This window comes from Globicephala melas, chromosome 6, assembly GCF_963455315.2.
Source record: "Globicephala melas chromosome 6, mGloMel1.2, whole genome shotgun sequence".
Classification (NCBI taxonomy): domain Eukaryota; kingdom Metazoa; phylum Chordata; class Mammalia; order Artiodactyla; family Delphinidae; genus Globicephala; species Globicephala melas.
Window position 1 is genome coordinate 111,523,429 of NC_083319.1, and position 22,248 is coordinate 111,545,676.

The 22,248-nt window shown below is 38.4% G+C and overlaps 1 long non-coding RNA gene across 4 annotated transcripts in view; it reads left to right on the top strand.

Annotated features, from left to right (window-relative positions):
* LOC132597519 (uncharacterized) overlaps nt 1-22,248 on the top strand; it is a 180,241-nt gene that overhangs the window by 132,550 nt on the left and 25,443 nt on the right. Inside the window, exon 7 of one of the 4 annotated variants that reach the window (XR_009564441.1) lies at nt 17,844-17,958. The exons of 1 other annotated variant lie outside the window; for it this stretch is intronic. This is a non-coding gene — a long non-coding RNA (uncharacterized lncRNA). Of the gene's footprint in view, nt 1-4,688; nt 4,779-7,328; nt 7,453-17,843; nt 17,959-22,248 lie in introns of those variants that run through there. 2 more of the 4 variants (XR_009564439.1, XR_009564440.1) reach the window with 2 other exon arrangements.

The window sequence follows — 22,248 nt, forward strand, 5'->3', positions numbered from 1 at the left end:
AGTATATTTAATCAAAGCTACCTACTAATACCATCAATGAACATGTTTTTGAGAAAAAATTCTTAAAAACTTGCCCAACCTAAATTAGCTTCTTTACTTGTTTTTAAATTTAAAACAAGTATGTGGAAGAGATACCTTTGGTAAAGAATATGTTTCTTTTAGCAAAGCTTTTATGTCCTATGCCATTATTTCTATTTTTGCCTTTTCAAGAAAATGGATTCCGAGGAATTTATTGATACTATTTAATGCTGGGTCCGTTGTTATAGATCAGTGATTTATAAATCTTTTCTGAATAACAAAATCACTAGGGAAGCTTTTAAAATACAGATTGTTTAGCTTCATTCCTGTCCAACTAAATCAGTAACTCCAGGGGTGGGTCTGAAATTTTTCTGTTTATTTAAATGACTCCAAAATATTCTGATGATAAGTCATATTTGGAACCCACTGCTATATTTCTCAAAATAGGATGCAGAGTAGTATTACCTGGAAAAATAAAAACCAGCAAACAAGCCTGATGGCCAAATCCTGCCCCGAGGTATTGTGATTTAAAAAGTCTAACGGAGCCTAGTACTGGTGTTTTTTCAGAGCTCCCCAGATGACTCTAACATGCCGGCAGATCTAAGAACCTTTACCCAGGTGTCCCACCGGGCTCTCAGGCTTAGAAAGAGCTTTTCTTTGAACTATCCCTGGAGAACTTTGTAATATTATTTTCACCAGAGCTCTATCTCTGTAGTCATCTTTGCACCATTCAGAAACTTCTGGCACAAGCAAAGATCTCAATCAAAATCTCAGAGCATTCCATTACAGAATCACTCAACTTGACCCCTGCAAAAGGGAAAAGACCTGGGTCGTGTGAGAAGAAACGAACCTTTTTAACAGCATGAGGGTTCATTGTGTGGCTGGCACATTTATTTAGCTGTCCATCAGTTAATTCATCCCACAACTGTTTATTGAGCATCTACTATAAAATCAGATACTATAGTAGAAACCCAGATACTCGGTGGGAAAAGTGTCATCAAACAATTATATTAAAAGCTAGAAATGAAGATGGGCAGGTTGACAGGAGAGTCTATATTGAGGATAAAATAAATAGTCTAAATTAGGGGATTAAGGAAGATTTCCTTGAGTAAATGACATATAAGGATTTGAAGATTGCATTTTTCCAGGTGTAGATGCAAAGCACATTTTTTTTAATCCTTTATTTTTGTTTCTATTCTTAAGTTATTTTTAAATTTTATTGGAGTATAGTTGATTTACAATGTTGTGTTAATTTCAGGTGTACAGCAAAGTGATTCAGTTAGACATATGCATATATTCATTCTTTTTCAGATTCTTTTCTCATATAGATTATCACAAAATATTGAGTAGGGTTCCCTGTGCTATACAGTAGGTCCCTGCTGGTTGTCTATCTTGTATATAGTAGTGTGTGTATGTTAATCCCAAGCTCCTGATTTATCACTCCCCCTCACGTTTCCCCTTTGGTAGCCATAAGTTTGTTTTCTAAGTCTGTTTCTGTTTTGTAAATAAGTTCATTTGTATCATTTTTCTAGATTCCACATATAAGTGATATCATATGATATTTGCCTTTCTCTGACTTATTTCACTTAGTATGATAATTTCTAGGTCCATCCATGTTGCTGCAAATGGTATTATTTCATTCTTTTTTATGGCTGAATAATATTCCATTGTATATATGTACCACATCTTCTTTATCCATTCATCCATCAGTGGACATTTAGGTTGCTTCCATGTCTTGGCCATTGATAGTGCTGCAATGAACATTGGGGTACATGACTCTTTTTGAATTATGGTTTTCTCTGGATACACGCCCAGGAGTGGGATTGCTGGGTCATATGGTAGTTCTATCTTTAGTTTTTTAAGGAACCTCCATACTGTTCTCCATAGTGGCTGTATCAATTTACATTCCCACCAACAGTGCAAGAGGGTTCCCTTTTCTCCACACCCTCTCCAGCATTTATTGTTTCTAGATTTTTTGATGATGGCCATTCTGACTGCTGTGAGGTGATACCTCATTGTCCTTTTGATTTGCATTTCTCTGATTTGCACATTTTTGATAGCCCAGAGCCAAGGTAAAGAGAAATTTGTCTTTATGATTGAATTGAAACCAGTATGACTAAACATAGTGAGTGAAGGAGAAAAACATATGATTAGGCGAGAGATAAGCAGAGTCAAACTGCAGAGCTGAGTACGTCTCCTTAAGGATTTATTTTTTTACTTTATTCTAAGTTCATTTTGAATCAACTGAATAGTATAAAGCAAGGAAGCAAGAACCTGTGAGAGTTTGGACCAGGATGGAGGCAGTTGAAATGTAAATTGTTGACAAGTCAAGATATATTTGGTAAAATTGTCAGAATGACACGATTTGGTCAACTGTAGACATTATAAGAGAGTGGAAGAGATACATGCACCCCCATGTTCATTGCAGCACTATTACAATATCCAAGACATAGAAACTACTTAAGTGTCCATTGACAGATGAATGGATAAAGAAAATGTGGTACATATATACAGATACACACACACACACACACACACGATGGAATATTATTTGTCCATAAAAATAACAAAATACTTCCATTTGCAACAACATGAATGGACCTTAAGGGTATTATGCTAAGTGAAATAAGTGAGACAAAGGCAAATACTGTATGATCTCTCTTATATGTCAAATCTGAAAAACAACAACAACAACATAACAAAAAACAACAAGAACAAAAAAGCCCAAGCTCAAAGCTCACAGATAAAAGTGAACAAATGGGTGGTTGTCATAGGCAAGGGGTGTGTGTGTGGTGGGGTGCGGGGGAGAAATGGGTGAAGGGGATCAAAAGATAAAAGAAAAAGTGGTGAATTAGGAAAAAACTGCTGATTCTCTTTTCATCTTTATCATAATTGATTTTACCTGTGCATCATCTTGGGTCTTGTTTCTTACACATATTTATAATATAGGTTAAAAAAATTACTGGAAACGACTCAAGTCCTTTTGTAAAGGACAATAATGGTTCAATAAACTAGGAAGCAGCCATCCATATGATGGATTACTACAAAGCTGTGATAAAAGAATGAGGAATCTTTCTCTGTACCCACATGGAAAGATCCCTAGGACATATTCTTAAGGACAAAAGGCAAGTCACAGAACAGCTTATATAATGTGCTGCCTTTTGTATAAATGAGTAAGAGGGAGGATAAGAACATATATTCACACGTGCTTGCATTTACGTAAACACTGTACAGATATATGAAACACTATTGAATGGTGTTAACAAGGGACTGGGGGCCTAAAGGGGGGACCAGAACTGAGACGGAAGTAATACTTCTCAACATATATCTTTCAGAATGATTTTGTCCTGTTTTTAATTTACCTTGAGCCCCTGATTCATTTGGTAGTGGGGTTGGGGGGATCTATTTTCTCCTTGTTTGGAACCAAGTGGTCAGGACTCAGACTTCTTACCTGGGCCTGCTAGCAATCATCAACCTCAGGACAGTGATAATTTAGGTCAGAGGAGTAGCAAGGCTGTTACTTGACTATCTTCTTAGGGAAGAAGAAACTGATAAAACACGCGGGTCCATGTAATTTGAACATTATGTGTAAGACTAGGTTAACTCAGCTTCTAAAACTGTTTGACCAGCAGGGATGTGACATGATGGTAATAAAGGGGGTGGAGGGGAGACCAGGGTAGAGAGTGGCCGTCCCTGTCTTCTCCCTTTACAATTTGACTTTATTCTTGGGTTTTCGTAGTGGGCTTTTGTGAAGTGGGGAGATTTAAATCCACCTCTAGGATTTCAACTATCTTAAGGCCGCTTTCAATATAAGTGCTTTTCTATAAATCGCTCTCGTGGTTCTCCTTCCCAAGACAAGAAAGAAGAGAGAAGGAGAGGAAAAGGGGTACATCGGGGGTTTATCTGGTTTGTGGGGTAAGAGGATTGGCACTAAAATGAATAAAATAAAATTAAGCCAGTTGTCTGAGAGAGAGAGAGAGAGAGACACTAAAATGAATAAAATAAAATTAAGCCAGTTGTCTGAGTGAGAGAGAGAGAGAGAGAGAGAGACTAAAATGAATAAAATAAAATTAAGCCAGTTGTCTTAGAGAGAGAGAGAGAGATGCCAGCCAAGAGTCCTGGCTGTTGTTGTGTGGGGCTGATGGGGCACCACTGCTCATTTATGGAAAAGCTTTGGGAAAGAGCACGATTTCTATCTGGTTAGGTTTCTTTATAAATGCAAATGAGAAATTCAAGCGGAGATGTTTAGTAGGCCATTTGATATGCTACCCTGGAGATCGTGAGAGTAAGCGTCTAGATACATTTTGAGGAGAGCCGTGAATCCCTAGCAGTAGATGACATATCAAAGGTAGAAGATGTATTACGATGACAGACAAACCTCCAAGAAACTCCAATATTGAAAGATCAAGGGGGAGATGAGGAACCTGCGGAGAGACACAGGGAATACAGCAAATTGTGGAATTATGACACTCAAGGGAAGAGTGTTCCCAGGAGGAAGGGGTAAGTAGAGGCAGAAGATTATCACATGGTGTTCTTTTTTTAAAGAGCGATGCATTCAGATATGATAGAAGCAACTGGGGAATCATTTGACATCCCATATTCCTGTGTGGGAAGTGAGAACAGCTTTTTTTTTTTCCAATATCCCAAAGAATACTTTTCTTTTCTTATAGGAGGGGAGGCAGTTGTGAAGCAGTGTGTTGAACAGTATCCGGTTTGTTACTGCTGGGCATTTTTATACTCTCCCTGCTGCTGGGACGTGGGACGTTATCAGTCGCTGACCTGCTGAGTGGCAATTGTGCCAGTAACTATCAGTATTGTATCGTACGCTTAAAAACCTAGGAGGGTAGATCTCATGTTGTGTTCATACCAACATACAATAAAACAAAATAAAAATAGACTTCGATTATTGCACTGTATCTTATATGCCTTGTTGCCCTAGTCCTTACGTTATAAAGGTGATGGATATTAACGGAAAATTATTAAAGACTATTATGACAGGTAGAACAAGGCACGATTCCTTGATTTATTGGTCACATTACTTTAAACATTGATGAGTAGAATGGAAATGGATTAATTCTCAGATGGTAAGGGTCCCAAGAGGGGTTAAATTTTAGGAGGAATCTTAAAGAATCTTAAAGAAAATGATAGGTATTCTGTTGTTTATAAAAAAATTTTGTGAGCTAAAAATCCAACTCTTACATATAAATCATGTCAAAAATATTTAACTGTATAGTTACTAAGGAATTCACAGATTCAGTGAATTGTCATTAGACACCCTAAAATTAAAATATTTCATGAGTCAGGGATTCAAGAAACCATGTGAGTTCAATTATAGATATTCAAGGTAATTCTTTTAATGTAAATGACTAAAAGCATATAGTCACGTATTTGTTCCTCCTTTTACATTTTCCCATATTTAGAAAGAAAAGCAGATATCTTAAAAATGTTTATTATTCTCTTCCTTATCAGCACCACCAAATACCCCCAAAATACAAGTGAATCTTTATTAAAAGTATTATATCCCTTATAGATGATTAAAGTAGTAGGTTGCAACTATATTGTATTTTTTTCTGTAAGAGAAGCAACGAATAACCTGTTGTGGAACTTGCCATTACTTTTTCTTAAACAAAGCTGGGATACTGTAATCTGTTTTGCTATCCAAATGCAAAGGTGTTCTCTTGTAGCATGCTTTAGAATTACGGGTTAGAACTGGACATTTTTTACTACCACTAGTTCAACGTTTTCTGAAAAAAAAAGGTAATACATTCAGGAACTGCATTTGAGCTAAATGAGGTTTAAGTGTTATCTGGGTTTTATTCTTATTTCAATAGAGATCTCTAAAATATTCTATTCCATTTTCAGTAGTCAGAGACAGTCCCATGAATTTCCCTAACTCTTGTTTCTCATAATCTAGAATCTGTGCTTCATATTTTATTTTGAAATGCACCCCTTTTTTTCAAATTTAGTAGCACTTGCCCTTGTTCTTTTCAGAGTGATTTTAATTATTTTCCCTGAGAAATTCCTAATTTTGACTAAATTCCATTTTCTTCCTAATGTAGTTATCAATATGAGTTTTAACGCCACCTTGTGATTCAACTAGAGAAATGTGCATCATATGAAAATAAGCCAAGCAAGTCAGAGGGAGTTTGAACAACGGAAGAAAATATTTACCTAAATAAAAGGTTCATGATTCTATCACCAACTTAATGTTATATGCATATTTTTTAAGAAAATCAAAACATCCTTATTATTGTAAATAGTCAATCCTTCGTACAGTACACCTCACTCCCTAAAGTATTAATATGTCCAAGGAGGATGTTGTATCAGTTACTAACAATCACAAATAATCCCAATATTGCTCTTGCTTCGCCCAGAGTTAAAAGGTCAGGAACTATAAAATTGCTATCAGATACATTAAAATGGTTATGGAGAATTACTTCGTATTTAGGCAACCTTTATGTCCTATGATAAGTTTAATCTTACAAAATCAATCCCATGAAAACCTACATTGAATTTTAATTGTACTGAGAAAGGTTTGTGACAGAGATGGGCTCCCTGTCCATCTATTTCTTTGACACAGAACCAGACAGCATTTCCCGGCCAACCCCTCAGTTAGACGTGGCCAGGGACTTAGTTAGGTCCTGGACCCAGGGCTGGCCAATGAAATCCACCCATGCCCAGCCCACCCTGTCCTTAACTGCCTCTGCTGGATGGATACAGATGAGCAGGGCAAACTTGAGGCCCATCTTGGAAACAACAATTCTACAAGATGAAGATAGGTGTCTGGTCCACAAAATCTTTCTTAGAGGCAACTTGCCTTCAGTCAGATTATCTCATTTAGATTTTTCTATTAAAAATACATATACATATATATTGATAAGCCATTGAAATTTTTGGTTTCATTTGTAAAGTTGTGTTATATTTTAAAAATTATTTTATTATATTATTGTAAGGACATTTAGCATGAGGTCTACTCTCTCATCAGATTTAAGTGTACAGTACAGTAAGCACCATATTGTACAGCAGATTTTTAGAATTTAGCCATCCAGTGTGTGGTCCATTTTACATATCAACTTGACACCAGATAGCTGGTGAAGCATCGTTCCTGCTGTGTCTGTGAGGGCAGCGCTGGAAGGGGTTAGCATTGAGTCAGCAGGCTGAGTAAAGTAGACGGTCTTCAGCAATGCAGCAGGGTATCATCCAATCTGCTGAGGGTGAACAGAACAAAAGGCAGGAGGAAGGGCAAATTCACTCTGCTTGAACTGAGTCATCCAACTTCTATGCTCAGACATCACTTCTACTGGTCTCAGGCTTTGGGACTCAAACTGGGACTTCGACACTATTGACCCCCAGATTCTCAGGCCTTCAGACTCAGAATGAATTACACCTCCAGCTTGAAAATGGCAGACTGTGGGACTTCTCGCCCTCCACAACCAGGTGAGCTAATTCCTATAGTAAATCTATAACTCTGTCTATTTATCTATCGTCTATCTGTCAATCATCTATGTATCTATCTATCCATCTATTTATCAGTCATCTATCTATTGGGTGGGCCAAAAGGTTTGTTCATGTATTTTTTTAAATATTTAAAAATTTTTTAAATTTTATTTATTATTTATTTTTGGCTGCATTGCTGCGCACGGGCTTTCTCTAGTTGTGGCTAGCGGGAGCTACTCTTCGTTGCAGGACACGTGCTTCTCATTGCGGTGGCTTCTCTTGTTGCGGAACACGGGGCTCTAGGTGCATGGGCATCAGTGGTTGCAGCAGGTGGGCTCAGTAGTTGTGGCTCGTGGGCTCGAGAGTTCAGGCTCAATAGTTGTGGTGCATGGGCTTAGTTGCTCCATGGCATGTGAGATCTTCCCAGACCAGGGCTCGAACCCATGTCTGCTGCATTGGCAGGCGGATTCTTAACCACTGCGCCACCAGGGAAGTCCCTGTTCGGTTTTCTCCGTAAGGTGGCTCTGGTAGCACTTAGTTGTCTTTAACTTCATTCAAAACAATTTTGTTAGATTGTATGTGACAGCTGTCATATCAGCGTGCATTTAAAAAAAGACATCAAAATTGGTGAATTTTTGTGTAGCCATTTTAATATTGAAGACAGAAGAAAAAAGCAACATTTTCGGTGTATTATGTTTTATGATTTCAAGAAAGGTAAAAATGCAACTGAAATGCAAAAAATGATTTGTGCAGTGTATGGAGAAAGTGCTGTGACTGATTGAACGTGTCAAAAGTGGTTTGCGAAGTTTCGTGCTGGAGATTTCTCACTGGACGATGGTCCACGCTTGGGTAGATCAGTTGAAGTTGACAGCTATCGAATCAAAACAATAATTGAGAACAATCAACGTTATACTAAGCAGGAGATAGCCGACATACTCAAAATATCCAAATCAAGTGTTGAAAATCATTTGCACCAACTTGATTATGTGAATCACTTTGATGTTTGGGTTTCACATAAGTTAAGCAAAAAAAACCTTCTTGACCATATTTCCACATGCGATTCTCTACTGAAACATAACTAAAACATACGTTTTTAAAACAAATTGTGACAGGTGATGAAAAGTGGGTACTGTACAACAATGTGGAATGGAAGAGATCGTGGGGCTAGTGAAATGAACCACCACATCAAAGGCCGGTCTTATCCAAAGAAGGTGATGTTGTGTATGTGGTGGGATTGGAAGGAAGTCCTCTATTATGAGCTCCTTCTGGAAAACCAAATGATTCATTCCAACAAGTACTGCTCCCAATTAGACCAACTGAAAGCAGCACTCAACGAAAAGTGTCCAGAATTAGTCAACAGAAACTGCATAATCTTCCATTAGGATACCACAAGACCGCCTGTTTCTTTGATGACCAGGCAAAAACTGTTACAGCTTGACTGGGAAGTTCTGATTCATCCGTTGTATTCATCAGGCATTGCATCTTCGGATTTCCTTTTATTTTGGTCTTTACAGAATTCTCTTAATGGAAAAAATTTCAATTCCCTGGAAGACTGTAAAAGGCACCTGGAACAGTTCTTTGCTCAAAAAGATTAAAAGTTTTGGGAAGATGGAATTATGCAGTTGCCTGAAAAATGGCAAAAGGTAGTGGAACAAAAGGGTGAATACGTTGTTCAATAAAGTTCTGGGTGAAAATGAAAAATGTGTCTTTTATTTTTACTTAAAAAACAAAGGCACTTTTTGGCTCATCTAATATTTATGAATCATCTGTCTATCCATCCGTCTGTCATAATCATGTGAGCCGGTTCCTATAGTAAATCTATATCTATATATCTATCATCTATCTATTTATTTATCAATCATCTAATTATCCATTGATCTATGAATCATCTACTCATCTATTTATTATCTATCATCTATATATCTATCATATATCTTTCTATTTTCAATCATCTAATTATCTATCCATCTATCTATGAATCATCTATCTACTCATCTATTTATTATCTATCTCTCTATCGATCATCTATCTTACTATTGATTGTTTCCCTGGAGCACTCTTATGCATCTCACATGAACTGCAACCACATGCCCCTTGACTAGCAACTCCCCATGTCCTCCTCCCCTCAGCCCCTGGTAAGCACCTTCCTACTCTGTGGATCCATGAGTTTGGCTAGTTTAGGTACCTCCTGTAAGTAGAATCAGGCAGTATTTGTACTTCTGGGACTGGTTTATTTTGCTTAGCATAATGTAATGTCCTCAGGTACATTCATGTTGTGGCATATTGCATAATTTCCTCCTTTCTTAAGGCTGAATAAAATTCCATTGTATGTATAGACCACATATTCTTTATCCATCTGCCAGTGGATATTTAAGTTGTTTCACCTTTTGGCTGCTGTGAATACTGCACAATGAGCATGGGAGTGCTAATATTTCTCTGAGACCGTGATTTCAATCCTTTTGGATAAGTACCCACAAATGGGATTGCTGGATCATATAGTAGCTGTATTTGTAGTTTTTGAGGAACTTCCGTATTGTCCATAGTGGCTGCACCATTTTGCATTCTTACTAACAGTGAACAAGGATTCCCTTTTCCTCTGCATCCTCATCTACACTTTTTGTCTTTTTTTTTGGTAATAGTCATCTTAGATTTTTTTTGAAGATGTTGGGAGTAGGAGTTTAGTAATTTATTTATTTATTTTTGCTGTGCTGGGTCTTCGTTTCTGTGCGAGGGCTTTCTCTAGTTGTGGCAAGCGGGGGCCAGTCTTCATCGCGTTGCGTGGGCCTCTCACTATCGCGGCCTCTCCCGTTGCAGAGCACAGGCTCCAGATACGCAGGCTCAGTAGTTGTGGCTCATGGGCCTAGTTGCTCCGTGGCATGTGGGATCTTCCCAGACCAGGGCCCGAACCCATGTCCCCTGCATTAGCAGGCAGACTCTCAGCCACTGTACCACCAGGGAAGCCCCATCTTAGATTTTTTAACTTTCCTCATGAGTCTTTGTCTTTTTAAACAACATTATCAGTTTCCTGGATCATAAAACAGAATTTAATGTGATCAAAAACATATAAGTGTTCTAATAATGTAGAAAATATCAGATAAAATGGTTGTATCATATTTCCTATATAATTACTTTCAAATTGGGTTTATCTCAAAATTTGAAAATGTTGTCAAAAAGCAATCAGTTAATTTGCACTTTTATTTGCATATATTTATTTTGTTGGTAAATCCATTAACTCCTCACCTCTGTGGTTACTGACCAATTCTTGAATTTGCTAAAATTATAATGGTGGTGAATTTGACTTCTTAGTTTCCAAGCTTATATTTCCTATATGTTGGCATTATGTAAAAGTAAATAATACTGTTCATAACTCTTTTACAAATTATATGTATATTGTTTATAATACCATTGTTATATTCATCATACTGCACAGTATCTAGCCTATAAACTCATTGAAGAGAGTTAGGCTTAGTCATCCTTATCACCAGCACCAAGTATAGTTGAATGAATGAATGGATTCCACTACTCAATCATTTTTGGTGAAAAATATGAAATAAGTGTTATACAAGAATTTCTTAAGAGATAGTATTATGCTCTTTTAATCCACATATTTTGTAGTTAACATAGTAAAACATTGAAAAATATTAATATTAAAATTAAAGAACCTGATTTTCCTGATGTGTCAATATTTCTCGGCAGATTACGTTTTATTTATAGATGGCTACTTCTTTATTTTTATGAGCCCATTACATTTTTCTTCCTCCCCTGTGGTCTATGTGGGTTCTTTACTTATTTACCTCTATTAAAGTCATGCCCAGAAACAAGGGCATATACATGATAATGGAAACTCAGAAAGGATTTTGGAATAAATAACTACTGCATATCAACAACATATTGTAATTCTCAATTATTCCTACTTTACTGATATCTGAATCTTTTTGATAGTGTACTCTACCAGGAAAAATTTAATATATGCTGACATAAATGTTTTTGATTTATAAACTATGTAGATGTATTAGCACATTAATATAACACAGTGCTAAGTACCTCAAAATATAAGTTCAAATGAAATAAGACGTTTACTGATATTTTTGTTGTGTGCTCACAAGTGGACATTTTTTGGGCACTTTCTGCAGTGTGCAAACCTCACTTTAAATCTTACTACCCAACTGACTTCTATTAGTTTTGCTTTTAGGTGAGAGAGAGAGATGGAGAGATAGATTAGGAGGAGCATCTCTACTGAAAATCAGTCTCTCAAAGCATTCGATAACTTTTATTTTGTTAGACAAACTTTTGGCCCTATAATTCTGCAGACTAGATAAGAGTTATTATTAGTAAAGAAATGAGAATGTATCAAATATACTATGTTTATATTATTCCATTTTGTCGTGTTGAGTTTTGGACTTTTATGTACTGCTTATTCATTAATTCTATTATGTTTTAATGACATCAAATGCACTCAGTCAGGACCCATTCCAGCCTCCTGCAATGGCTGCCATAAAAAAGTGCATTAAGAAATAAATTAGTGTGTCTGTGTGCACCATCTTCAGGATTCATTAGGGCATCTGGTTGTTAAAATACAGAGAAACCATTTAATTATGTGATATGCTAGTAGCCTGATGTTAGCCCACAATCGGATAGCTCTATAATGATTTACCAGCCCATCTAACTAAAGCCAGGAACCATCATCTGAGAATCCCCGAAGGACTTACGTGCAGGAAGACCTCACTTATCTGGAGACTGACTTTCTGGCAATATGCTTCATCAGAGTGCATAGGACTGACATATAACAGTGATAACAATGTCAGGAAGAGAAACAAATGAGAAGCAAAGAAAAACAGCAAACCCTAGGAACTCCAAGGAAAGGAGTCCAAAAGAATGGAAAAGCGGTTCAGAGCCAGGGCAGTTAGCAACAAGAACCATGAGAGAAGAATAGAGAAAGGCCAAGTGAGGATAAAGAAGATAAATGTCTCCACAGTACTGTGACACTGGCAACTCTCTAACCATCTATCCCTCCCAAAGCCTTTGCTATACAGTCCCCCAAAGTACATTAGTGGTAGAAGGACCATGCATTATGCTTTCTCCTGGAACATTTGAGAGAAAAACCTAAGCTATTCAATAATGATGAATAAATATTTAATAATTTTAACACTTCCTGTCTGCAACATAGGATTCTAATGCATGAATGCATGTATGTGTAACACAATAATTCCCCTCCATACCCCTATGAAATAGGAACTACCATGATCGCCACTCTAATGATGAAGAAAGGGATACACAGAGAGGTTAAATACCTGACCCATAGACACTCAGATAAAAAAACGGCACAGTAAATTTGAAGCTGACAGAACCAATGGAGAACATTGGTCCAAAAAATATTGGGTCAACTTCAGTCGTGTGCTAGGCACTATTCTACACATTCTGGATATATAAGTGAACAACACAGAAGATCCCTGCCAAGGTGAAGTTCCCTACACGGCCTCGACAGCGTAGGAGTCATTACTGTATTCTAGAATGACAGTGATAGTCTCATTAAATATTAGCACCTAGCAGAAATTTGCAGAAAACCATCTTTGTTCCTAATTCAACAGCATATTTGTACAATGTTTTGCAGAGAGAAATATTACACTAACGTGACAAAGATAAAAAAAATGAGAAAAGTCCTAATATCTCACAAATTTTCCTTTTATTTAAAGAAGTAACATTTCAGATCATCTTCTTGAACTAGATAACATTCACCCTTAGGTCCTATGGTATCAACATCTCCTGTCTTAGAGTGAGCAAAATATCAAACTGACTTTCAAAATTCTGACCCTGAGGATTGCAGTTTTAGTTGATTTCAGCTATACTTTATTAAGGAAAGAAACTTCAAAGTTCATTTTATTAAACAGCATTCAGATGCAGTAAAATGTTAGACTTGCGTTAACAGGAAAACCTAATCATCTGGGAAAGGTCATTCTCCAGGGATATTAAGAGAAACCAGAAACAAGGCCCATTTCCTGAGAAAGGCAGGCATTTTTCTTGACCTCACATATTCACATTGAAGGAATAAGAAAATTAATCTTTGGAATTAAAATCTCCTCTGACACGTCGGTCTTAAATAACTGTTCTTAATAGATCTGCACGTTAGAACTGCACTTTGTATCTCCCCATTTGTTGCTTTCTTTTTAAGCTTTTTACCTTAACCGTTATTCACCAGGGACAGGTGTCTCCTTAATTTGACATGTGCTGTTTCTTCAAATTCTTCTTCAAACCTGCAGTTGGGAGAAATGTTGACAATAATACTCATTATTGAACTAACTGAAGCTCGCTTAGAGGTTTTCTCTCTAAGTGAGCTTCACTTCCTTGTGTTTTATGCAATAGTGTTAAACGAAGTTGTCATTTTCAATGTATAACCTCATTTATTATGAAAAATAATAAATAGGTAGTTGGAGAAGTAATCATTAAGTAATGGGTATTTTGCTTTTATCCCTTCTTTTAAAAAACATTTCACAAACATAACTTGGCAGTAACACAGACATGCAGCAAATTTTGCAGCATGCAAGTAATTTTAACATAGTTGAGGCAAGTAAGCAATAGATGAAATGAGCTTTGGAACACTTATCCAGTTGACAGTGAGATTATCATAGTACCAAAGAGCTTATAGTCAAGTTCTCCAAGAAGTGAAATATCTTGTTTTGTTTCAAAGTATATTATTGCATTAATACCAGGAAGAGCACTAACGATTTTACAGTAGGTAACAACAAAAAAGCAGTTCATGCTGATTTTAGGAGCACACTTTACTGTAGCTAAGAAATACATAAGTACCTCCATCCCTATCTTCTCGTTCCACGCACACATAACACAAATATGATAAAGAAACAACGACCAACGACTCAGAGAAATAAAGAAATGACAGTGATACAGAAAACCATAAACCCTTTGCATTAAGCAGAAATATTTGCACAGATTTTAATAGCTTCCAAAGAGTTACTAATTTCCAACACTTAAATAATTCAACCAAGTGATAAAAGTCAGAACACAATCCAGGTGTTCTAACTCCCGGCCCAATGTTCTAGTTCTTTCCTTTCAGGCACACACTGAATCTAACCAGCCATCTGTGTCTGAGAACTCTATTGGAGAATTATGAATGCCAAACATCTAACATTTATGAACAGAGATGGCCCTGTGAAAGTTTACAGTCAATTTAAAAATCAAGTAACATGGCTGACACAGAGCACACATCCAACAACAAAACCCAGTCTAGACAAACGTGTGTCTTCATGGTTCAGCTATAAATTCTTTCAGTTAAGTCCAACGATTTTGCTGCCTTATTCTTCCTTATAGTTTTCCCTTCCATCGCTGTCAAAGTTTTGTACCCCATCCCCTTCCCTAGAACAACTCACCATGTTCTCTTGATTCTATTCCCTCTGAAGTACGGCTGGATTCTGAACATTAATTATCCACCTGTTTTTTTTTTAATGCCTATATTTTAATGAGTAATTGTATTAGTTTGCTAGGACTACCATAACAAAGTACCACAACATGAGGTCATACTGAAGTATGACCCTAGTCCAGTATTAATGGTGTTCTTGCAACAAAAGAGGAAATTGGGACACAGACACATATACATCTACAACAACCCTATTCCCAAATAAGGTCACAATCTGAGGCCCTGGGGTTAAGACTAATATATGAATTTTGGAGGAACACAATTCAACCCAAACAGTAATATATACTTAAGACAAAATTCAAACCATTAACAATAGTATTCAGTGATGAAGAAGTCTTTCTCTCCCCAAATCTTGACCAAGTTGTTCCTCTTCCAGAGAATACCGGTAAAAGTTTCTTTCTTATCCTTCCAAAGATAGTCTACATAAAAATAAATATGATTACATAAATATTTATAATTTTTCACACATGTGCTGGCTTGATGGAAAGTCACTGTTCTTCAATCTTCTCATTTCAAGTAATTAAGATTTTTAGAGGAGGAGAATAACAAATGCAACTTCGTGGAAAGTGAAAACATTAAAAATCACTCCCATCGTCACACCTAAGGCTATAACCTCCTCCATCAATACATTGCCATCTGCATTGTGTACGCCATGCTGGCCATGGAGTAATAATACATCATTGCGTATGTAACAAATGTCTTATTCTTCTTTCCTTAACCTGCTCTAACTATCAGCAGTCTGGACCAAGAGTTGCATGTGGAAGGCTCAGTATTTCATTCCCAGTGTGAGACCCTCCAGGTCTGTGTCTCTCTTCAGTAACTGCCAACAGTGCCTGTGATGAGAGCAGCATTGGATGAGGACTAATAATGCACCAGACATAAAGTCTGAACGAAGAGTAAATGATGGCTGCATGTTGCTGCAAATGGCATTATTTCCTTCTTTTTCATGGCTGAGTAATAATCCATTGTATATATATACCGTATCTTCTTTTTCTAGTATATTCTTTTTTATGCAGTCAATGTCTATTTAGTGACTACTACATACATTCTATGATTCCAGTTTATCTCCTTCTTTCGGCTTACTAGTTCCAACTCTAGTTTATTTCTCTTGTGCCTGCTTTAGGATTTATAGTATCCTATAGTATAGTATCTTTCAAGTACTATTATTCTGCCTTACATATAAGAACCTTACACTATTATATTTCTGTTTCTTCCATTTAAACCTTTTGATGTTATTGTCATGTTTTACATGTAATTACTTTTAACTTTGTTATATATGCCACAATACATTATTACTTTTTTACACCATCAGTTATTTTTAACTATTAAAAATATTTCATTTTTACTATTTCCCATCCTCTTCATCCCAGTGAGCTGATCTAGCTTTCCTTTGGGTATCATTTCCTTTTTATCTGAAGAACTTGTATTTCTCATACTGCAGGACTGATTACAATCATTTCTTTCAAATTTTACATTGAAAGAATTTTAATTTTGCCTTTATGTTTGAAAGATATTTCCAGTGCATATGGGATTGTAGGCTGACAGTTTTTCTCTCATAACTTTAGAAGAGTTGCTTCATGCATGGATTATGGTAAGAAGTCAGCGTTAGGATTTACTGTGTTCTTTTATACTTCATGTGCATTTTTCTATGACCTTGTTTATGATTTATTGCTGATTTTGAGGAAGTTGATTATACTGTGCATTTTTATAGTTTTCTTCATGTTTCTTGTTTTGGGTTTCATTGAACTTCTTGGAACTTCTTTCATCAAATGTGATACATTTTTGCTATTATTTTTCAAAAATACCTTTATCTACCAAGTTTCCTATTTTTCTTTGGAGACAAATTTCTCATATTTTAGGCCACTTGAGGCTGTTCCACAGCTCACTTATGCTTTAATTTTATTTCATTTTTCTCATTGTGTTTCATTTTGTGTAGTTTCTATTTTGATGCCTTCAAATTTTTACACTTTTACTTTTGTCTATGTATTATTTGACATTAATCCCATCTAATATATATTTTTACTCTCAGACACTGTGATTTTCATTTCTAGGAAGTTGATTTGGCTCCTAAAGGAAAAAAAACTCTTCCATTTCGATATTCACCAAACTCTTGCCAGGACCCTCTCAGTCCTCCCCTAGTTGGGCCTCCACCTTGGCAGATAAAACTGCAGCCCCTCAGCCCCAGTGACCTGTCCATCTCTCCCTGTCCACCACACACATACACACGCTGGAAGACGTGAACAAACACTGACATGGTTTCTAACAGCTCAAGGCTGTGTTCCTAAGATGATCCTTCTTCTTATAAAGTGCCTGCCTGAGAAAACTCACAGCTGCCAACTTAATGGACCCTCCAGCCAACACCTTCAGGGAGGGCCCCTCTCCCAGCCTCTGTGGGTGGGGAGGGGCCTGACTTTGATCAACTCCGGACTGCAACCCAGATGGGCTTCTCGTGGACCTGACTCTGTTCAAACCCCAGCAGTTCCCACTCCCTGCTCCCTCACTCTCCCTTTAAAACATCCAGTCTCTTCTGTACAAATCCAGGCTGCCTTCAGTTCGTGCTGGACCCTCTTACCTAGTGCACCAAATATTCTAATTAAAATCTGTCCTGACCATTTTAGTCTCCGGCTTTGTTTATCATTGGTGCTGTGTCCAGTCTCCTCCAGCTTCATGAACATGTGGAATACAGTTAAAATAACTGTTTAATTGTCCTCTTCTGATAATTCTTGTTTCTTATTTACTGTGTGGGCCAGGGCAGTCTTTAAGAAAAGGCTACCTTTTTGCACCACAGCTTAGCAATGACTTTCTGCTTAATTGATGCTCCTCAAATGACAGGTGTTTCCTCTACAGCTGATGGAAATGCAAACTATTCCCAGCTGGGCTTGAGCTCAGAAACTCTTTGCCTCGGGTATTTTTCTTCCAGGTGGGGCTCTCCCCAGTCTCGTTTGGTTTCATCTCGTAGATGCACCGCTTCCTTATTTGTCTGGAGATGCAGGGAGAGCTACCAGCAGAACTACAGAGGTCTCCCGGCTGCAGCTTTCTCCTGTCCAGCAGTCTGCCTGGTGCACCCTGGCCACCCTGGCACCCTTGTATCTACTCTGTTCCTCAACTCTGTAAGAACACCAGGCTCACCCCCGGGCATACCCTTCCTGGGGCACCGCAGATACTCCAGGAGGTAAGGTGGGCAATTACAAGCTTCCTATCCTGTGTTTCCTCTATTTCCTCTGTTTCGCTGTGTTTTTTCTGACTCTGGTAAACTGTTGCTTGATCAATTTTGTCTGGTTCTTTTTTATAGGCTAGAGGGTAAATATGGTACTTATTTTTCCATATTTGGAAAAGTGCCTGCTTTCTCAGGCAGGCACTTTTTTTTTTTTTTTTCTTTTTGCGGTACGCAGGCCTCTCACTGTTGTGGCCTCTCCCGTTGCGGAGCACAGGCTCCGGACGCACAGGCTCAGCGGCCATGGCTCACCGGCACAGCCGCTCCGCGGCATGTGGCATCTTCCCCGGACCAGGGCACAAACCCGTGTCCCCTGCATGGGCAGGCGGACTCTCAACCACTGCGCCACCAGGGAAGCCCTCAGGCAGGCACTTTTTAAGGAAAAGGATCATCCTAGGAATGCAGCCTTGAGCTGTTAGAAACCATGTCAGTGTTTGTTCACATCTTCCAGTGTGGGTGGCAGGGAAGCAAAAGTACTCCTCCTCCCACGCACACAATTTCAATCAAAATTGAAGCTCATGTCTCCCTTCCTTATATCCCCAGCCCCCAAAGTAATATTTGACATACAGTGGGCCCTCTACATGCTTTCTGAATCAATAAATAAATGAATCAGAGAATGAATGCCCCATAGAGAGAAAGATGAGATCCTGTTTCTTTCAAGGTTGTACAAAGGTAAATGTGCTCGCCTGCTGAAACCTTCAGTCTCCAAAGATGCTCACATCTTCAGACACACACACAAGTAGAAAGTCTTTCTAATTTACACACATTGCTTTTTCCTTTACTGAAGAAGGGTTTGTGAACCTCAATTGCGTTCACCTCTCTCATAATTCATACACCCTACAGTAGACTGGATTCTGCCCCCGTCATATGGCGGATTTTGTTCTGTTTTACGTAAGACATGGTCACCTAATTGCTGAGTCAAATATCTACTTCAGCTCTCATTCTCTTTGACATCTCTTGAGGATCTGAAGTTTTGAATCATCGCCTTCTTCATAAAAACTTGTTTCTTTGTCTCTTATTTTTCACTGCTACCCTTTGCAAGATGGTGATCTGACTCCTTGGAATCAATTTGGATCCCAATATGCTAAAGAGGCAAAAGCATTATTTTACTTCTCAATTTTCTTTACTGTGTCCTCTTACCAGTCTTTACGTTTTGTAGCGCTCTAAGATGTAGTTCACTGCTCTTGTTTGTGTATTTTTTTTTGCTGTAATTACTCTTCCTAGGTAATTCCATATAAGTCAAATAGCTTTTAAGTCTACATACAGTGGTGGCTCTGAAATTTATATCTACAGCTCTGACCTTGTCATTGAGTTCTAGACCTTTTTATCTGATTGCCCACTTGACATCCATTAGCCATCTGTACACTTAAAAGATATAGCATGTCCAAAAGAACTTTGGGGGCTTCCCTGGTGGTGCAGTGGTTGAGAGTCCGCCTGCTGATGCAGGGGCCACGGGTTCGTGCCCCGGTCCGGGAGGATCCCACTTGCCGCGGAGCGGCTGGGCCCGTGAGCCATGGCCGCTGAGCCTGTGCATCCGGAGCCTGTGCTCCGCAACGGGAGAGACCACAGCAGTGAGACGCCTGCGTACCGCAAGCAAAAATAATAATAACTTTGATCCTATCCATCTGTAATTGCCCAAATTTTCCTAACCCAGTAAATTTTCAGAACAAAAATGTAGCTGTCAAATTTTGAATCCTTACTTTATTCACAGCCCATATTAACAAGCTTAAAAAATCAATTTCAAATCTGTCCACTTCTCAAATTCCTAACTCTGCCACTCTTTTCAAGACATCATCACTTCCACTGAGATTATCCCGATTCCTGCCCAATAATTCCCCTCCTTTGGTTCCTAATTTCTGCTTCTGTTTTAATCCTCCAAACAGAAATGATCCTTATTTTTACCTTGTAACGTGGGTTGTATCATTCTCCTGCTCAGGGTTAGCCTACGGCTTATTACTGCATATAGGGTACTCAGGGGCTTAAACAACAGAAGATGATTGTCTCACAGTCTGGAGGGTCGAAGTCTGAAATTAAGGGTTGGTTCCTTCTGAGGGCTGTGAGGGGAAAATATGCTCCAAGTTCCTCTCCCTGGCTGTGTCGATGGCCATCTTCTCCCTGGGCCCCTTCCCATCATCTTCCCTCTGTGTGTCTGTCTCTGTGCCCAAATTCCTTCTCTTAATAAAGCCAACAGTCATGTTGGATTAGGGCCCACCTTAATGACCTCATTTTAACTTGATTACCTCTGTGAAGACCCCATCTCTAAATAAGGCCACCTCCTGAGGTACTGGGGGTTAGGACTCTAGAAATCTTTTTCGGGGAGATACGGTTCAACCTGTAGTACATGGTATATAAGGTTTTACACCAGCTGGTCCTTCCTGCCTGATCTGTGTCCTTCCATCTTCTCCCCTTCTCCCTCTGTTTAGACATAATGAACTTGGTTGTTGCTGCCGCTGCTGCCACCTCTATTGTTTTGGTTTACTGGAAGTTTCATTTCCATCTCATTGTCTTACATACGATGTTCACTTTGCCAGGAATAGTGCATCCCCTGTCTTCCCTTTTTCACTCCTTCACTGCAGTTAGCTCTCTGAGCAAATATCCCTTCCTGAGATGTGCTTTCCATGATCGCTGTACCTAAATACAGCAACCCCATCATCACTCTGTCTCTCTCCACTACTTTATTCATCGTTGGAGTTACTATGTCTACCTGGATATGTCCCAGTATAATATAAACGCCATGATGAAAGGACTGTGTTTGTATTGCCCATTTTATAATCCCAGAAATGAAAACAGTTCCTGCCACACATATGGCATTCATTCATTCACTCATTCATTCATTCTCAGGAAAGTCCAAGACACACAAAAACTTTGCTCTCAACTTCAGCAATGAGCAGACTTTCCAATTTGAAGTTTTGAGATAGCATTTTTCATCTATCAAATGACCAATATTAATGGCAATACTTAGTGCTGGCAATAGTTTTGTGAGACGGAACTCTAATGAACTTTAGGAGGCAGCATGAATCGCTGCAGTAGACATTTTTGGCAGTACATATTTAGAAACATTAAAACGTTTACACCCTTGAACTTAGTCACTTTTTTATTGATACTTAACAGTGTATCGTGAGGAAATAACAACGTCTTCAGAAGTAGACCTATGACCACGATTTATTCAACGCTTCTGATTCTAGTTATGAAAAAACTTGAGAAAAATTCAATATCTAAGAAACGAAAGGATTTCAATTATAAGTGTATATAGTTGTATGCAACAAATACCCCTACTACTTTGGCTTAAGCAAATATAAACTTATTTTATCTAACTTAACTAGACGTCCAAAGGCAGGCAGTTCAACAGTCCTACAAGGACCGAAGCTGTTTGTATAACCAGCCCTTCCATCCTTTGCACTTTTACTGTCATATGTTTGGTGCTACATGATTGCTAGTGACTGCTTTCCTCCAGGATTTGAATCATAAGTATGGAAAGAAAAGAAAGAAGGTAGAACACAATGAGGTTATATCTCTACTGGGAAAGCAAAGTTTCCCCAGAAACCTTCAGTTTAGTGGGCATTCTGTCATGTATCTACACCTAGAATATCGGGGAGATCAGAGGCAGCCCAGCCTTAGAAATTTGATTGTACCTTCAGGATCGATATCGGTGGGGGCAGAGTAGAGGGAAAAGCAGATTGAGAGCTTCTGAATCCTGGTGGTCATAGTCGAGGGCTGAGGTTATTCCACATGACCCCCTTGAGTTGTCCCATCTCAAGGTCAGGGACCGGTACTTTATACTGCATATTAAACAGTCGTTAGATGCAGACTGCCCCCAGGGAGGGGTGTGATTTAGATGAAGCAAGTCCCTTGGGCTGAATGTACTGTCCAGAGAGGAACACAGCTGAGAGCCTTCAGTCACGAATGTAGCTGAAATTTGGCTTCTGTATCCTGGTACCGAGTTGAATTTCAGAGACAGAGTTTTTGGTGTAGAAAAGAATAGCTTTATTGCTTTGCCAGGCAGAGGGGGCCACAGCGGGCTAATGCCCTCAGAACAGTCTGTCCCAACCCTGCAGGGGGTAGTGAGAGGTTTTATAGTAATGGTTCAGCTCTGGTCATTCTTCTGATTGGTTGGCGGTGAGGTAATCAGGTGTCAGCATCATCAACCTTC